At 45.3% G+C, this 18,243-nt stretch overlaps 2 non-coding genes across 2 annotated transcripts; both read left to right on the top strand.

Moving 5' to 3' along the window:
• Window positions 1-17,114: 17,114 nt before the first annotated feature.
• Window positions 17,115-17,214, top strand: Trnay-gua (transfer RNA tyrosine (anticodon GUA)). Its single transcript has 2 exons — window positions 17,115-17,151; window positions 17,179-17,214. It is a non-coding gene; the product is annotated as a tRNA-Tyr (tRNA).
• Window positions 17,215-18,151: 937 nt separating this feature from the next.
• Trnay-gua (transfer RNA tyrosine (anticodon GUA)) lies at window positions 18,152-18,243 on the top strand. The gene is given in 2 exon segments: window positions 18,152-18,188; window positions 18,208-18,243. It is a non-coding gene; the product is annotated as a tRNA-Tyr (tRNA).

Below are 18,243 nucleotides of genomic sequence, written 5' to 3'. Positions count from 1 at the left end.
CTTTCACGTTTATCTCGACACTCTCCTTCCACGAACGACAAATAACCGGCAGCTTTTCTGACGAGGATCCAGAGGGGGTTGCCTGACACGTTACCCGGGAGCATCAATAAATCCTGCGATAAAGGGGACTTGTTGCAGATAATACTTAATAACAGTATCGTGTTCGCGTGCCGCAAAAAGACCACGGGTCTCGGGGATTGGGAAAATGGAGGTGATCCTGACAAACTGCACAGGCTGCTCGTTTGTACATTTTTCTTCTGCCTAAGCTGGAACACTGAGTAGCTCCTTGGGTAATAGCGATCTTACCATGGCTCTTCATTAGAACGAGGCTCGAATTACTTGAACACAGTAAGAGGGAAAGGAAGCTGACGAAATGGCTGAAGAATCGACGAGGAAAAAGAATTTAGCTGCAGCCAAATACTTTATGGATTGCTCGGAATGTACCTGCAAACGATACTGACGAAACTCGAGACAGCTGCTGGAGTAGTAAGAGTTAAGCGCTTGAAGGGTTCCGAGTGAAAAAGGAGCCGGCAAGTAGTTGCGAGAAGAGTCTGGAGTAGATAATAGAGAGATGATTAAGAGAACTGTTACTCTACTTCTTTCACAGCGCGACTATTAATATAAATTGATGCTGAATTATGCAAATCTATTCAGCTAGACCTATTACGTGTATACAATTAAGGAAAATATGCAGGAAGTGCTTGGGAGCGCGCGTTAAGGAGAAAGAGTAATGAGAAGCAATCGACGTCTGGGTGAATTCCACGCGCCGCGTAGAAGACGTTTGCCTGCACGTTCGCACGGCCACAAAGACTCAATGATTCATGATTTCGCGATCCATACGGAGGTGCAACCTGATTTCTCGGACAGCCGGGTTTCTATCAATCCCGCGAAACATCGTAACCACGGATTAAATAAGGAAACCGTCGTTTCCTGGTCGTTAATCACGAAACACGTGCTAGCGCCGAGCGCGCGCAACGAGGTATGCAACGTTCCCTTTGGTTTATTAATGAAAGCAAGAAGGAAAATTAGTTCGCTTTATCTTACGGCTCTCTGTAACGCGAGTTTCCTCTGTTCGGATGCATATTACTCTTATACCATCGCAACGTTAGCGGAAGATATTGCAACGCCAGCTGGAAACTCTATAGAAGGAGATTGTGGCAATGCGGGTACAAAGTTGGGTAAAGAAAATTGCAAGAAATCGCTTACTACGCGTGTCTTATAACTTTGACGCGCGAAAAAGTTACGCAGGTAGACTTTCCCTTCATGGAGATCCAATAAGCCACCTAATTCAGTAGTGACGATCAAAATATTTGCGACCTGCCACGTCCTGCGTCGTTTCCCAAAGTCCTCGAAGCTCGATAAGGACACGGGTGTCACGAAAAGTCGCAACATTTTCAGAGCTATAAAATGTGTGCGCCAATCGTGTGGATCTACGAAACTGATCGAGAATGGCGACCGTGTATCGCGCGCCTCGCAACAGCCAGTGCAGGTTCTACTTTAACATTGAACCGGCTTTAACACGGCAAGCTAGAAGGATCCAATATCACTGCCACGTTGTAACATACAATCGACGCAGATCCTACGGCAACTTCTATGGAACCAATCGCTCGATAAAAGTCCAATATCGCCGCCTAACCAGGATTAAAAGGAAAACCGAATGGGCGAGGACTCGAGCCTTGATTTTCCCTTTAAGCGCCCTAAACGATCGATTCACCCAGGGCGTTTTTAAACTCTCCCTTCAACCCGTCTAGTATTCAAATACCACCCGCCTACGTCAGTTACGTTGATACATATTGCCGTAAATTGCATAATGGAGGCGTTGTATCGCAGGATTAAGATTGTAAATTTCATTCAACGAGTCCCTGCAAAGGTAGAATCGATACAATCGCAGAAGCGATGCAATGGCACTGTAGAAGTCACAGAATTTGTTGCTAAATTTGACAGATTTACAACTCAACGCTCGGTGGTCCGTGATTTTTCACCGACTTCGAAAAGAAAGGGGTTCTACTTTCGATGTGTATGTATGTTAGTCTGTATTATGTTTGTCCGCGAATTTATCCGTAACTACTGGATCGATTTTCGCGAAACTTATTGCATTTTGTTTAGCTTCGATCAACTTAGGTCGTGGAGAAAGAATTATCAAAATCGGTTCAGTAGTTTTGAAGTTACACCCAAAAATAAGAAATCTGTTTCACTAGCCAACTTCATTATTTAAATAAATGTAGTTATATAACTGAAATAACTTAAAAACAAAAAATTAAAAAAATTAAAACCGACTTAAAAAATAAAATAAAAATGCGCTAAAAAGAAAAAAAGTGTTGTTCCTTATTTAATCGACGACTTTCAATATTTTTAAGTCGGCGCCAGATTTGCAGAATGCAAATGATGAGGCGCCGACATAAAAAACGGAGAGTCGTAGATTAAACGAGGAACAAAATTATTCTTTACTTTTTACCGCACTTTTATTTTTTTTAAGTCGGTTTTAATTTTTTTTAAATTTCTTCATTCAAGGTATTATCTAGATTCTAGAGAAACGACCAGTCCGCGGCTTCTAACGCTGGACCTCCATTAATATCGCCAGTCAGAGAGGTACGCTGGTATTTCTGAACACGAAACCCTTAGCCGGTAAAAGGATTCTTCTTTTCTTCTCGTTGCATGCTAGAGGACAGACGCGTCCCTTCCATCGATCGTTGAGACTTGGAGGTTCCTCGAGGCGAGCTGCGCCTCCGCGGTTGCCAACGGTAAACGTTCCCCAACGTTCTGACCCAGGAGGATCCAATGGCATTTCTAAACGCGTGCTGAGCCGAGTCCTTGACGGGATGCACAGGTTGGGATGCCAACGGGGGCACACGTTCACCGTAGGATAAATAAGGGGAGCCGCGGGAAACCAGTCTTCGTAGTTCACCAGCCTATGCGTGCAACAGTGCCGTCTGTCCTCTCCCTTTTTTCCCTCCGTCTTTCTCCGTTGACCTATCGAGGCGCCAGAAAAGTCATCCGCTCGGCGGGTAGAGCCTCCGCTGGAACCTTGATCCCTCCGTTTCGATCGCTTCTCGCACCGCTCGCCGCTACTTCTCCACCGACGAAATCAGGCTCCGCTTCTTCGATAAAACCCTGAAAATACGTTGCGCGCTCGCGCGGATCGAGCGCCGAAGGTTACAGGGTTACGTAATTGCGAATAGCACAGTGACCCACAGACCTTTTTCTCCTGCTCTTTTCTTCTTCCTTCATGCTTTCTACAATCGCGACCTCTCCTTGAACCATCCGCGCCTCCTCGAGGATCGTCGCTGTTCAAGGAGCGCGTAGCTGCCTCCGATTTGCCGCGAGCGCCGATAAATCTACGGCGGTCGGTCCGGACTCGAAAGGTCCCAAGTTGCTCGATCGCAGAGTTAGCGCTCGATGGATCTCTAATGAAGATCGATGGCGAGGCTGGATTCAGAGCTGTCGATCCTGATCGACGTTGGAACAAGCCGTGGATCTAGAATTCTATGGATCTGCCAATCCTTCGAATTCCTTGTACCATCTCAACGATTTCCCGTCAGTTTTCAGGTTTTAAATATTCGTCTATGGAGACCGCAACCAGGAAGAAGAAGAAGCGAAGGTGGAGATCGATTTTTATTTCGGAAACGCTTGAGCTTTCTCCGATAGAAGCTATTGCCACTGTAAACGCTCTCTATTCCCCCTGAAAACAGCCATGTTTCTCGCTCGAGTAGAAAGCGCATCGATTTTTGATTTATACGTAGAAGGCCTCGTGAATATTTATGGAGGCGCTCGAGCAACCAGAGTACAATTCGGCTGCGTTTCACGTTCAGCAATTCACGTGGAAACATCGAAGTCGAAGAGCGCCTACTACCTTGCGCTACTATTCAATCATTTTCAGCTACGTTCTACCCAGAAACTTCGCTGCCGAACACCTTCAGGCCTCTTCAAACGCTTTCAAACAGTAGTCAATCACTGGAACTCTGACATTCAACACTGTGCATCTTTTCCGCCCAAAGCAATTACCACGAAACTGGACAGAAATTGTGTTCACAGATTTCCCTTTCGCCGTGTAACGAGAACGAAACCGAGCGATTAGGAACGATCCCTAGACTAATTTCGAAGGCTTTCCTCGTCGAAAAACCGTCGGCGGTTTGTTCGAGGATGGGAAAGTGAGCTCGTGGCGGTCGGGGGAGCTGGCTGGTGCAGCGTGCACCGCCAAAGAGAGAAGAGAAGGCGTTTCGAAATACGAGATGCGCATAATTATACGCGCCTACTTAGATGCATCGGGAATGCAGCGTAGTCCTCCGTTTTTCTGGCACGCCCCGAGCTGCCGTCCACCTTTCGATCGGCCTTTTCGATTACACCCGAGACTGCCTTTTATGGCGCATAACGCGGCGACCCCTCGTGCCTCAGCGACTCCCCATTATCCCATTGACCGGTGTATGAATATCGCGTTGATAACTGTAATGTCACTGCCGACGTCGTGACGAATCGAAAATCGACGCTAGAATGTCGCTCCTCCTCGATTATTATACACGAGCAGCGTGTCTCGACCGCGGATCTTGGATCGCAGAAGATTCCTCTTGCACCAGCTTCGAGCTAAGGCTGCTCACTATCATTATTGTCCGGACGATCAGAGGATGATTCACTGGATTAACTTTAGCTTCTAATAAGACACTCTGCCAGCATTGACGTGGTATTACTGTGCTGGTTTAAGTGGGTTAGATGCTCGATGGTAGATCAAAAGAACGGAACAGTCTCGATTCCAATCACGCGCCGGGAGAAGACTCTTTCGTATGATCGACGCGCACCATCGACGACGTGATTTTCACCTTGACCATGGACGGGTCATCGCCCATCGCTCCACCTTCTGGGGACGCTTCTCTGCTGGGAGCCCGAAATTTTATGTGGGACAGCGCGGTGTCACGTCGACATCATTAGCATCGATAAAGAGGTCCCATGGAGCATTTGCTCAACGCTCCTGTTTGGAAGTGTACTCCACTTTCGTGACTGGATTTCAAGCTCGCTGAATTAGTGCAGGCTTCATCTGACAAAGGCGCTAACAAGGGGAGTATTTTAGGTGTCCGAAAAGTATTTCTGAATACTAAGAAAAAAAAGAAATACGTGTTTTTTTATTTTCCCCCGTTTTCATATTTGGGGGGTGAAAACTGCGTTCAAAGTTAGGGTTGAAAGATCATTTTTGTGGATTTTTGAAAATCTGGCGAGTCAGTCATATTTCGCATTCAAAGACACAAAATTCGTCCATTGACACTATTCCCCTATCTCTAATAGTTCTCGAGATATTCCACAAAAATGATTTTTCACCCCTAACTTTGAACGCAGTTTTCACCGCCCGAATATGAAAACGGGGAAAAATAAAAAGACACGTATTTCTTATTTCTCGGTCCTCTAAAATGTAAAATCAACCCTAAATCACCGTGTAAATTTTTTCTCTAATTTAATTACAATAGTCCAGTTAGACAACCCTTTGAAATCATCAACGCAGCAAGCGTAAAAACGAAGTTAAAGTTCAGTTACTGAATTATATCGTGGGTAATGAATACTGTGCCCATTAATCTGTGATATTATCCACACATCTAAGAGAAGAGAGAAGAATTCACAAAAGGTAGGACAAAGCAAACAGCAGGAGCGTTTCGATAACGGAGTGTTCCTCGACGACGATAGAAAAAGGAATCACGACAAAGAAAGGTCGAGTCTGAGAACGGCGGGATCATTCTGCATGCATAACGACGAATCCTGCTCGGCGAAGCAGGCACAGGTTTAATTACCCCGGTTCCAGCTAAACGTGAATTATAGAATGTGCTCATCCCCGTTGGGAAGAGGAAAGGTGGTTTGCCTTGTAGCGGCGACCCACGTCGGGCCATCCAAGAAACCCGCGAGAGGGAAACGAAGAATGGAAAGTTATGCTCGCGCAGAGTGAATCGTCGCTTCACGAAGTTACGACGTTTAATCGCGATCCTCGCGCAGGACCGACTTGTGATCCACAAAGGCATTTCACTTTCATTCAGCACAGGGGGATACGGCGATGCTGAGGGGAAAAGGTGGTTCACCTTGTCGAGCGGATCCATTCATCGCGGCTCCAGAAGAAAACGTCGAAAAACGTTAAAAAATTCCCTCCTCGAGGCTGATCGTGACGTCACCTTCGTCGAGAATTCAAACTTTCATTGATCTTTCAGCCCCGCTTCGACTTAGGCGAGTTAATATACTTCACGATACTTTGGATTCGATCTTGGAAAACTATGGTCTCAGCTGTTATATGAAAAGCTGTTCCCGGTTGATACCTCTACTGGAAACTGGAAGATGTTTCTTGGAGGGCGCCAGCGAAATGGACTTGGCAGCAGTTCAACGACGGAAAGAGATTCAGAGACTCGTGGGATCGCTGTGGAAAATCCACGGGCTCTCCAAAAAGGGAGTCGAAAGAGAAATTGTGCGTAGAAGCAGGCGATCTACCAGCTCGAATGCCAGAAAGAAGGTGGCTCACCTTGCAGAAACAGCCTTCCGTTATTCCATCGTAATTGACGCCACGGCCAGCTTGATATCGATTCGCCATCGATGGTGAGAAAATGCGGCCCGAGCTTTCCTCGAATCCGGCCCGTGTTTGTCACGAGTCGTGCGCGACCTCCAGCTTGGTTGAAGGAACAAAAGAAAAGGGACCCGCAGGAATGAAAACGTCTGGCTGTAAATTTCGCCGCCACTTCTTTTTAATCGGAGAAAGCTGTCCCGTGACGACGATAAGGAAAATAGATATACATTTATTACCCCTTCCCTGATATTTATTATGGCTATCCATTGTGAAATTTATGAAGTTTCGGGAACGAAATTGACGGTGATCGTGGTTCTGACATTTACCTCGGACGATCCATGGAACAGCTTTCTATCACGATTAGGAAACGTTCTAGCGTTTTCAATCGCGTAACTTTTAATAGAAATGCGTCGAACACCACGTAAGCAGGCATCTGCATTTCTTCTCGATCTAATTCCCATTTATTCACCCTCGATTCATCGAGTACCGATAGAAAAGTTGTGCCTGTGGCGCCTGTAAACGCTGGTCGGCTCCCTTCTTCTTCGCCATGCCTCCAATTTCCTTCGCCACCCTTCTTCACACGTACAGTGGCTCACACCCATAATCGTACACTCTTTAAAATCGCATAACATTTTTAAAATTGGTCCAAACGACTTGAATTTTTTTTAGAAGCTAGAAGGATTAGTTTGCTAAGTGACGTGTTTCGTCGTTTTGGAAGAAATTGAAATTTTTGCAAAAAAAAAAATAGTAAAGGTCGTTTCTTCAACTTTTTTCCTAAGCCTGTAATGAAAATTCAAAAAACCCGTTTGTAGATTTAAGTAAGTTGTATATATGCTGAAAATTTCATCCAAATCGGTTATTATTATTATCCGCTCTACTTTTGATGAAATTTTAGACGTGTATACAACTTACTTTAATCTACAAACGGGTGTTTTTTTTTTAAAAACGACCTTTACTATTTTTTTTGCTATTCCGACCAATTGCATTTTTTTTCAAAACGACGAAACACTTCGCTTAGCAAAGTAATCCTTCTAGCTTCTGAAAAAAATTCAACTCGTTTGGACCAGTTTTAAAATTATTAAGAGATTTTAAAGAGTGTACGATTATGGGTGTGAGCCACTGTATATACATTTTCGCTAGTCTTTTTTATACACGACCATAGCTTATTCCCTTTTTTTGTTGGATACCTATCTCGCCCTTTTATATACCTACCGCTGTAACTCGACCCTCGTTCGCACTTTTTCACCCCGGGGCTATGAAACACCGACAAAAGGAGAAGCTTGTTCCCTCTTTCGTTTTCTTTGCACGCGTCGCATGATCTTTCCCGTCCTTTTTGCGCGTATTATACAAGTGTCTGGCGCGGATTCTTTGGAGATACATTAAGCATTAAAGTCTCACATGAGTTTATGAAAGGATACGTTGGGTATTTTTTTAAAAATTCTGGGAATCGATTCAATGGCGTGATTAAGTACGACGTGACACGAGCGTGACACCGGTTTCTTGTATAATAACCGCGATGTCTTCCGGCTGGGGCAAAGTTCTCCGAACCACTTTATTTTCGTCCTGTCAGCGTGGATAATTTCATTGAATTCGAGGCACGCATGCGCGGTCGATCGCTATGCGACGAGTCACACGGCGGGACAAAGGAAAAGTACTTTTTAAAGTCACGGTCGCCGCTGAAAACCGGTGATCTTTGCCAGTCCCGGCACGATCTGTTCCTGTTTGCTGGCAATATTTGCCGACGCGACACTCATTCCAATTGATTTATCACGAGCCAAATGCTTCTGTGTCGTTTTACAAGCCTCCGTCGTTTACTTCGTCGCGGAACAGTCGAGAAAATTGATCTCGAACTTCCTCACCTCACCGGGAAGCTAAAAGCAATCGTAAATTTCGTGTTTCTTAAGGGGAGGTTCCGGTGTAAAAATCGTTTTTTTTTCATTTTTCGAATGTTCAACCTTTTAGGAATATATGTTTAAAAGGATATTTCGAAATTAGTAAAATTTTCAAAGTTATAGGCATTTGAATAGCGGCAAATGCATGGGTAACAACCGGCCACTTGGCGCTCACGTAAAAGTTTAAACGCGTTTTTCTCGAAACAGTGTTCTCAAAATCGGTGGGACCTGTATCTCTAAAAGTTATTATCCGATTCGACTGAAACCTTTTTTATTTTGAAGAATATACTTCTAGCTAGGAGACGGGGCAGAAAACATTACAAAAATTGAAAATTTTAAAATTTTAAAGGCGTTGAAAGGACGAAAAATATAGGGAAAAAGTGATTTCAAACTTCAAGTGTCGTTATTTTCTAAGAAATGTCATTTTTGTATTTTTTTCTGGTTTCTCCTCTAGCCAGAAATATATTCTTTAAAATGAAAAAGGTTTCAGTCGAATCGGATAATAACTTTTGAAGATACAGGTCCCATCGATTTGGATGAATTTTTTGACGCCTCGACTTTAACGACTCCCCAGTGCCGCCTGTAATGATTAATTATAAAACAAAAAATATATTTCTATAATTTAAAACATCCTTAATACAATGCAAAAAGTTCCATTGAATTATATATTGTAGTTTTCCTTTAATTAATTCCTAAAGGTCACCTACTTTGATGGGCTTTAGACCGGAACTACCCTTAATTGAAAGCGTCGAAATTTGGTTTCCCTAATGCAGGGTGCCTATCCAATGAGTTGTCAGAAAAACTTCGATCATCGAAGAGCAAAGAGATTGGGAAGGATTGAGAAGAGGCATCCTGAGGGGATAATTCTACAGTTTTGGAAATCGATGAAAGAAAACGAAGCTAGTGGTGTTGGTTGTGAGGCGACGATCGAAAAGAGACATGCGAGTTCGATGTTCAACAGCTCTCGAAGAAAGTCTCTTCGGCGACCCGATTTTTACGACCACCTTTCTAAATCGAACGTCGAATTTCGTGGACACGTGATAAATAAACATGCGATTATGCGTGACGAATCGTGGTAGTACGAGAAGTTGTGTTCGAAACAGGGACGTGCACTTATTATGTAGAAAGAACAATGTATGCAATACGGCGGTGGCACAGTCCGCTGTTTAAAAGAATTTTCACCCCTCGTGGGTACACTTATTTTCGCCCCTTCCGCGGGCGCACTAGGTCGTTTATGTCCATGGCTGTTTTTTTACGGTTTTTTACTTTCAAAAAATCTAAAAGAATTATGGGATACTTATTCAAGTCCCTATTTTAATACACAATCGTTATTTGAGTGAAATCTTTAAAGGATTAATTAGGAAAAATAAAAGTTCGGAAGGAAGTTTAAGAAAAGAGGCAATTTGCGTTTTAAGCTATTGCCTATCCAAATACCCATTACAATTATATATTGAATTTGAATCTAGGAAGTTGATGATGAAATTGACTTCTTAGTAAGCTATAGCTCCCTTACCCAACTTCAAATTCAAATGTCGCACGAGAATACAATTCCTCAAAAAATCTTGCTACATAAATTTTGTCGTGTCACGAATTCTGACCGCATAGAAGCTACCATGCAAAACTGGGAATCAGACTTACCTCTTCCACGAAGAAACAACGCTGGCCCGTCTTCGCAAATCGCTCGTATTTCTTAAATCATCGCCATAATCGAAGGCGTCCCGGAAACCACTTTGATCCTGCACCTTTCCCCGACAGCAGTTTATTATCCGCTCGAAACACACGTCGCACGCACATACACAAGCGTACAATTACACTTGAATGACGCGAGGGAATCCGTAATCACTCGAAAACGTTTGTCTCGCGGACGCAGTGGTTCTCGCTTTCGCTATTTTTCGACACTGTACTTCCGGTACACAGATTTCACCTCCCCCGTTGACATGGCGAATTGTTAGCGCAAATAGAAATTCTTGCACGCGAACAGATGGAGTATTATTTGGCTGATTACGTGGCGATCGAAGAAAGTTCAACTCTACCGAGTGGGCTTTTAATAAAAAGTAAACGAAAAATTTAAACGATGTGAGTTAGTTAAATGTTTGCCTGGAAAGTTCGAATGTAAAAAATTGTTTAAATAACTGACGCACGAAGCAATTAAGTCGCAAAGCCAGAAAACTGTACAAATGGCCCGACATGTATTTACACCGATGGTTCTCGTTCGACTGACGACCCCGCCGGTATCAAACCCGAAAGTCTCAGCCACGTAGCTTTGTTTACACCCCTACCACGAGCATCCCTTTGCAAGCCTCGTTCTTCCAGCGTCGACATTTCTGTTCGACTACCCGAGCCAGATTAAGAAATCGATTAATCGAGCCCTGTTTATTACTCCGGTTCATACATAACCAGAGGATACTCCGCAGCTGTTCCTCCACCTTCAATTCTTTTACCCCCCGTTCCAGTTTATTAAACTGCAATCTAACTCCATCCACCTCGTGGCGCAAAACTTCTCTTTAATTAAAATCATGACTCGATACTTGTCCCAGATTCAATTTCTGAATACCCCAGAATGACTGAAATTCCCACGGTGGCATATTCATTCTAGAAAATCGATACATTTGAGTGCCATTACGCAGCGGTACTTAATTAAAATCCCCCTTCTCCATGGCGTTGTGAAATGCAGTAGAGTAGCGCGAAACTACGTAGCGCCGAATAATAAATGATAATTCTTGCAAATCCCTGCAGCGTATGCAATTTTCCTGGCCGCACAATCAGAGTGCGACCGAGCTATCTAAGTCATCGGTAAAATGTTAACGAACCCGCTGGACTGAATACACATTGGCTCTCCACGCTTTCCCGAGGAAGCGCCGAGGGATGCGACGCGGACGTCCGCGTGAAATTTAATGGCACCCTCCGGAGTGGAGTATCATCATCCTGTCACTCCGAGTCCCAATGCGATTATAATGACTTGTTAACGTCTAGACTAGAAAATCCCATATTGTACGTGCACTTGCACACGTCGGTCTCATTAATTTTTCATCGTATTAGTAATTTCCGTGCCACGAGCCTTGCGCAACGCGCCGCCTATCGAACCGCGGCCAGGAATCGAGCACGGGCGGGTATCGAAAAGCTGTTTTCGAGAAATTCACGATTTTGTAACGCGCGGCGACCTTGTTCTTGTCACTTTCACTCGGCTCGTCCCCGTGCCCCGATCCGTGAAAAGGAATCAGGGGAGATCGCTGCAGAGGAACACGCCCATTCCGCCCCGAGCGATCGCGTTTACGCGGCCTGCCGGCCGATCGCGAGTTTCGTGCCCCAGGAAAGCCGACCTTGCCCCTGAAAAACGGCACCGCAGCTAAATAACCGTTCCGAGTGGTCCTTAGAACGTTCCCAGCTCGCTTCGGCGTCCGGCGCATTACCAACGCCAGCCGAATGACGTTTTAAGAAGAAACGCGACCGAAGTAACCGGGAGGACAATACTTTGGGATCTTTTCATGCGAGATGGGAGCCTTGCGATTGCTCCAGAACTATACGCGCCGTTTTATTAGGTCAAGATGAACTTGTCTGCCCGCAGCGAGCGGTGTTTTAATCGCTTCCTCAAAGAAGAAACGCAAGCGAGAGTTTCGGAAGAGCTAGCGCAATGTTTGAATTGCAAATGAACCGCGAGAGTCGTTTTTTTCTTTCTCGTTCCGAGATGATAATTGCGAGCGTATACAAAGGTAAAAATTTGCATCGAGCTTCGTTCTCTGCTTGACGTAACCTCCGCTGGCAGAGTCTCGAGGAGAACTGGAGCCCCCCTCGTGCCAGCGATTCTTGCTCAGCTTCCATCGATCATTTGTCTTATCCTTTTATTATGTCCAAGCTAGTCGCTCCGCAAGCTTGCTTTTTAGGATGAGATTCGAGGTAATGGCTCGGTCCGCTCGTTATAATCGCCAGGGACGTTGCGCATCGCTGCGCTGGAAGAATGGAGACGGCGAGTGGATCGAGCGTGCAACGGTGGACGTTTTAATATTCCGGATGGTTCATCCTCGGGAGAGGTCGAGGTACGAGAGTTTTCGTGTTACACGGCACCCTGGGGCCAGCCACGGTTAACTTTCGCTGTCAAACGTCACGTAATCCAGGGACGAGCCGGCTCGAAGACACCCGCCGCGCCGGGATTATCCGCGGGAGATCCGCGAGCGAGCGTAAAACACGAGGATGGCCCCGCGCGATCGGACAACAAGAGTTTTGCAACGTGTTTCGATATACGCCTGTCCCTTGCAACTGTGGGATCATCGCTTCTATACCGAGGAAATCGAGCGATTCCCACTCGGGGAAAAATAACATATTCCATTTTTTTGTAACGTTAAAACTGGTCTGAATTTTTATATATAGGGTAAATGTTCCAATTACTGCCAGTGTCCCTATTACTGCCACTTCATTTATTTTACTTAATAAACACGCAATGTATAAAGAGTAGTGTATAAAAGAATTTATCATAAAATTGGGACTGTTCTTCTTATTATTATAGTACATTCTTTATATGTCTATTTTTTATACATTACGTTTTTTTTTTAAGTGAAATGAATAAAGTGGCAGTAATAGGGACACTGACAGTAAATGGGACATCTACTATATTTTTTTTTCAAAGCTTGAAATGCATAAAACAAATGAATACAGGGTTCAGGTTGGTCCAGCTTTCTTCAATAAATAAAACTACTCTAAATAACTAAACGTGTACCTACTAACCTGGTGCAAACAGTGAATTTGTTCCACTTTAAAAGGGAAACGCTAAAGGGTTGCAGAGGTGCAGGTTTAGCAAAAGTCGATTACTTAGACAAGACGATAATCATGATCCGAATTTGAGAAATTGACGATTCGGATAGGAAGCACGCGAAACCAGTTTGTTTACCAGTGAAAGCGTCGCTCGCCCCGCCGTAATGTCGCACAATTAATCTGCCGTAATTATGTATCTGCGCGCGATAATTTTTTGACCCTACCGCGCCTCTCTCTGCTCCTTTTTTCGCTCCATTATCACCGAGGTTATATTTCGCATACGCGGGTGAAAGCGATAATAAATCTGAGAGGCGTGCGCCGACTCGGTAGACGAGATAATTTCGCCAGTATTTACGGCTCCTCTTTTTTCATTATTTTAATCGACCGTCTGGAGGCTGTCGTTGTTTCGGAGGAGGTGTGCGACGTGCGAGACTTCGGATGCGGCGTATCGATCCGCGGCAGGCGCTTCCGTTCGTCGACTTTCACGGCGACAGGCCATTCCCGGTCGGCGGGGATTGCGCAATTAATCATCCGACGGTTATCCAATTTACAGGAATTAGAAAATTACACACCTCCCGCGGCGTGGAATCGGTGGATCGTAAGATTCATCGGCGGATAATGAGCGGAGGTGTCGCAACTCGCGCGGGCATGCCGTTACAGCTTCGATGCGCGCCATCGACAAGAGGCGGCGAAGAAACGGGGAAAAGAGGCGCCCGCCAGGGGAAGGACGGTGATTGCGAAGAGTTGAAAGTTGAAAGTGACAGTGGAAGACGCCGGTGGTTCCCGACGATTTAACGTCTCGGCGAACCGAGCCACCGCGGCGAAATTATTTCCCTTCCTTTTGTTGCCTGAGCAGGGCTCCGCTTGGTACCGAAATCAGAATTATTTTTAGCTCCGACCTTTGCGAGAAAAATCCAATTGCGCAACGGAGCCTCCGCGGAGGGTTCGACGAAATATCGTTATTCCAACGAGCAAGCTGATTAGAGTCTCGATAACGAAAGTTATTGACATCCCACTTGGTTATTCAACCCCTCGCAATTTTCTCCGCATTTCCCCCGTGGCTGCCAAGCTTTCGTCTATCGCGGAGCACGCGGTACTTAAGTATTCCATCTTGGAAATGTAATTGCAGCACTTCCCACGACAATCTCGATTCCTTTCACCTTTCCTCATTCCACGGGACGTTGTAACGCGGGCTGGAAGTGTCTGTTAGATCGAACGGCTTAATACGGTAGCCGAGTCTTGTCCCTCCTTCCCCGGTGATCCTGACAGTGGAGGTATTTCGAGGACGAGACCTTATTCGATCGATCACGCGATCCTCGAGGCCGCCCTTGCCTAAGGGCGATCGCAGCCAGACCGGAAACGCGCCCGGGGATCCACGAGGCGGCCAGTTCTACGTGGACATTGGCCAACGACGTAGGAGAACTCCCCATCCGAAGACAGACACCGTAGGAATGCGCGTGGGCGTCCGAGAGAGGTGTGGTGCATGCCTCGGGGACAATGCAACGTGAATTCGAGCTGTCTGCTTGGAGAACGACGGGACGAAAATTGGGTCAACGAGCGTTTCAGCGGCGATCGACACGGACTTGCTCCGGTTTTACGGACGATGAATCCTCGGGGTCGTCGACTTTCGATTCCGATGATCGACGAAGGACGAACCGGCCTTTTATTTAGTCGCCCGGACTCGTTTACCTCACGCGCCGCGAAACCTTGACGGGGGTAACTTTTACCGATTTCGCGGGGGAAAAAACGCGGTCCGTAGCGTGTCGATCGCTCATGATCGAATTATCGCTCCGTGCGCTTGGAGCCTTGGACATTGAGAAACAACTGAGTGGTGTTCTATATCTGCTTCAGCGAAATGAGGGCTACAAGCACGCTATATCTTTCAATATCTAATTAAACGTTCTCTAATGCTTTGATTAACCGCTATGGAACTTTAAGGAGTCGTAAGCAAGTGCTACAGTAACCTGCTTTGCGAATACCAAGCTCCTGAAACAACGCGCGGTTAATGCCGCAAGATACGGATTTAAATAAACATTTTTAAAATGTCGCTGCTATAAATGTCCGAGAAACATGTCAGAAAGTGATTTGTGGACTTTATGATACCCCGATGGTTGTCAACGAGGGGCCCGAGCGTGACTGAGTGTCTCCCCTGTTACGGGATCCACATCGGGAAAACATCGATCTGCATGCAAATCGCTTTCCATTGACTGAGTTTTCCCTCGGCGGTATCGGTCGCCACCGTTTCGAGCGATTCGTTCTCCGCTAAAACCGCGGAACAGTTCTGCGGGGGAAGGGAGTCAGAGCGAGAAGAGAATTTTTGCTCGGCCATCCGTGACGCTCCTGTAACGCTGGTAGCGGAGTAAGCGGTTTATTATTATGCGTTACGTCGCCGCAGTTACATTAACGCGCGGAGCACCGGAACGCGTCGAAGAAACAGCGTTAGCAGACCAATAAATTTCTATCCCACTTCCTCCCGTCCCTTCGCACTGCCCGACGAGATAATTCGTCGGTTCCGCGCAACCAGGCTGAGCGATTCGACAATTTATTCGTGGGAATCGCGCGATTTTCCGTCGCCGCGGGTTTTAGATTGCGTAAGGGCGCTCAGGTGTTGGATACTGGATAGGGTATAGTGGGTTCCTCTCGGGGATGAAACGAATGGTCGAGGGAGCGTGAGGGAAGAAGGAATACGTTGCAAACATGACTGCATCGCGAATTGTACACGTGGCTTAAGGGGGGATTGCGCATTGTTGGGCCGAAAAATAGGTAATTCTTTGTGAATTTTTGGTAGAAAAACGGTTCGACAAATTAATTTGAGGTTTGGCAGGCTGTTTTATTGTATCTTGAACTATTGTTCTGAATTTTTGCGTGACAGTGGAAAAAATAACATGGCAGATACAGAGAGAGAGTTGAAAAATAATCCGGTGGCTCTGGCGTTGACGAAAAGTACTGTAAGGTTTATCCGAAACACAAAAAGGAAAGGAGATTCATAAACTATATGAATGTGGTTATAGGTGGTAGTAGATGCATTAAGAAAAGGAAGAAAATGTTAAAATGGCAGCCTTTTGAAGAAGATGAAGCGCCGTGATTGGAGTCTGGGAAAGGTTTTGCCTCAAAATCGGGAAAACTTCTTTAAATAAAAAAGGAGCAGTAACAGATACGGTAATAAATCTACTAGCATAGCCACATTCATATAGTTTAAGAATCTCTTTTCCTTTTCGTGTTTCGGATAACCCTTACAGTAGGTACTTTTGGACAACGTCAGGGCCTCCCGATTATTTTGCAACGCTCTCTCCGTATCTGCCATGTTTTTTTCACAATACAATTCAGAGCAATAGTTCAAGATACAATAAAATATCCTGCCAAATCTTAAATTAATTTGTCGAACCGTTTGTGTAGAAAATATTCATAAAGAATTACCTATTTTTCAGCCCAGCAAGGCGCAATCCTCCCTTAAGGCGAGTGGTCCCGTCAGTGAAATGGAATAGGGTAGGTTTTGTCAATGTGGCGTTGGGAACAGATACTTAATAGGGTCGGTGCAGTCGCAGAAGTGATCATGGCTGCTGAACGCGTTGGTACTATGAATGACAACACGTGGAGGCACGTTCCCACGTGCGTAACGAAGCGGAATAGATTTAAGATGCTTGTTTGGTGAACGATGCCATTAGAAAGCGACTGTTTCGAAGCACCTTAGTTCTATGCCATGGGCTGGACCAGAAATAATGAAAGAGGTCAAGGAGAATGGGGATGGACTATCTCGGCGCAGACGTACCACAAAAACATTCAGAGAGTTCACTCCCATGTCTCGCGAGAGACGTCCATAGGTCATCGGTTCAAATCCGGCTCGAAAGGAATTTTTCTTTGTCGAACGTGTTGGGAGAGCCTCCTTTCTCTTTGACGCTTCAGTAGCAAGTGATTTGAGTTATGACTGCCGGGGATTCGGCTGCTATCACCGGCCTTCGATAGCTCAGTTGGTAGAGCGGTGGACTGTAGTTGCTGTGATCCACAAAGAAGATAGTTATCCATAGGTCGCTGGTTCAAATCCGGCTCGGAGGAATATTTTTACAGAAATATTCGGGTTTATACAGTTTTACCAATTCCACGTGACTGAAATCAATGAATTGGAGTTCTGAGGGGGTGGAGTCCGCACCCCTTCGGTAGCTCCGTTGGTAGAGCGGTGGACTCGTCGAGGAAACCTCCTACGGGCGAGGGAGCCATGATCCGAGGCCGTTTTAGCACTTGTTAGGGACCCACGCGTTACCCTGTATAATAGAGGTTCATTCACGATCCACTGTACAAATCCTTTTTTTCTTTTTTTTATTCTCTTTTTTCTACACCTCCTCCTCTTTAAATCTTCCTATCCTTCGCCTATTCCTTAGTCCCTAAGTTTAGCCTTAAGATATGTCCTGCAGCCAAGAATGATTCAAGGGTTTTTCACCGGCTTCCCGGCCACGGTGATTTTTCCCCTAGATAATATCACATGTGGAAGTGATAGCGATCGTCCTACCTACTTTCCTTATTCCGACCGTATTGTATCTAGCATAGTTTCAACTAACTGACTAATAACTACAAGTATTCGCAGCGGCGAACAAGTAGTTCCCTACTCCCTGATTGTATGCTTTTTTCCCCTATGATTTTGGAGCGAATATAACTATGTAAACAGTTCTAACCGGACCAACATAAAAAAAAAATTTATAAAAAAAAGTAGAGCGGTAGACTGCAGTTGTATTTAGAGCCATCGAAAAAAGGACACATCCATAGGTCGCTGGTTCAAATCCGACTCGAAGGAATCGTTTTACCGTCGAATAAGTATTTAACCATCAATTTTTACCTTTACTTTCAATATGTTTGCTCTACGGTGTGTAATCAATTGTATGACGTTTAATTACTTTAGTCGGTTAGCGGAGTAGTAGTTTTATTAATTAAATCAATAGTGTAACTGGAATTGGAGAGGGAAACAAGTAATCGATATTTAAGCAAGTTCCATCACCATCCTTCGATAGCTCAGTTGGTAGAGCGGTGGACTGTAGAGGTACATTCGTCAAAGAAATCCATAGGTCGCTGGTTCGACTCCGGCTCGAAGGA

The sequence above is a fragment of the Andrena cerasifolii genome, chromosome 6 (assembly GCF_050908995.1).
Source record: "Andrena cerasifolii isolate SP2316 chromosome 6, iyAndCera1_principal, whole genome shotgun sequence".
Taxonomy (NCBI): domain Eukaryota; kingdom Metazoa; phylum Arthropoda; class Insecta; order Hymenoptera; family Andrenidae; genus Andrena; species Andrena cerasifolii.
The sequence above is the reverse complement of the archived record's forward strand: the minus strand, read 5'-3'. Positions and strand labels throughout refer to the sequence as shown.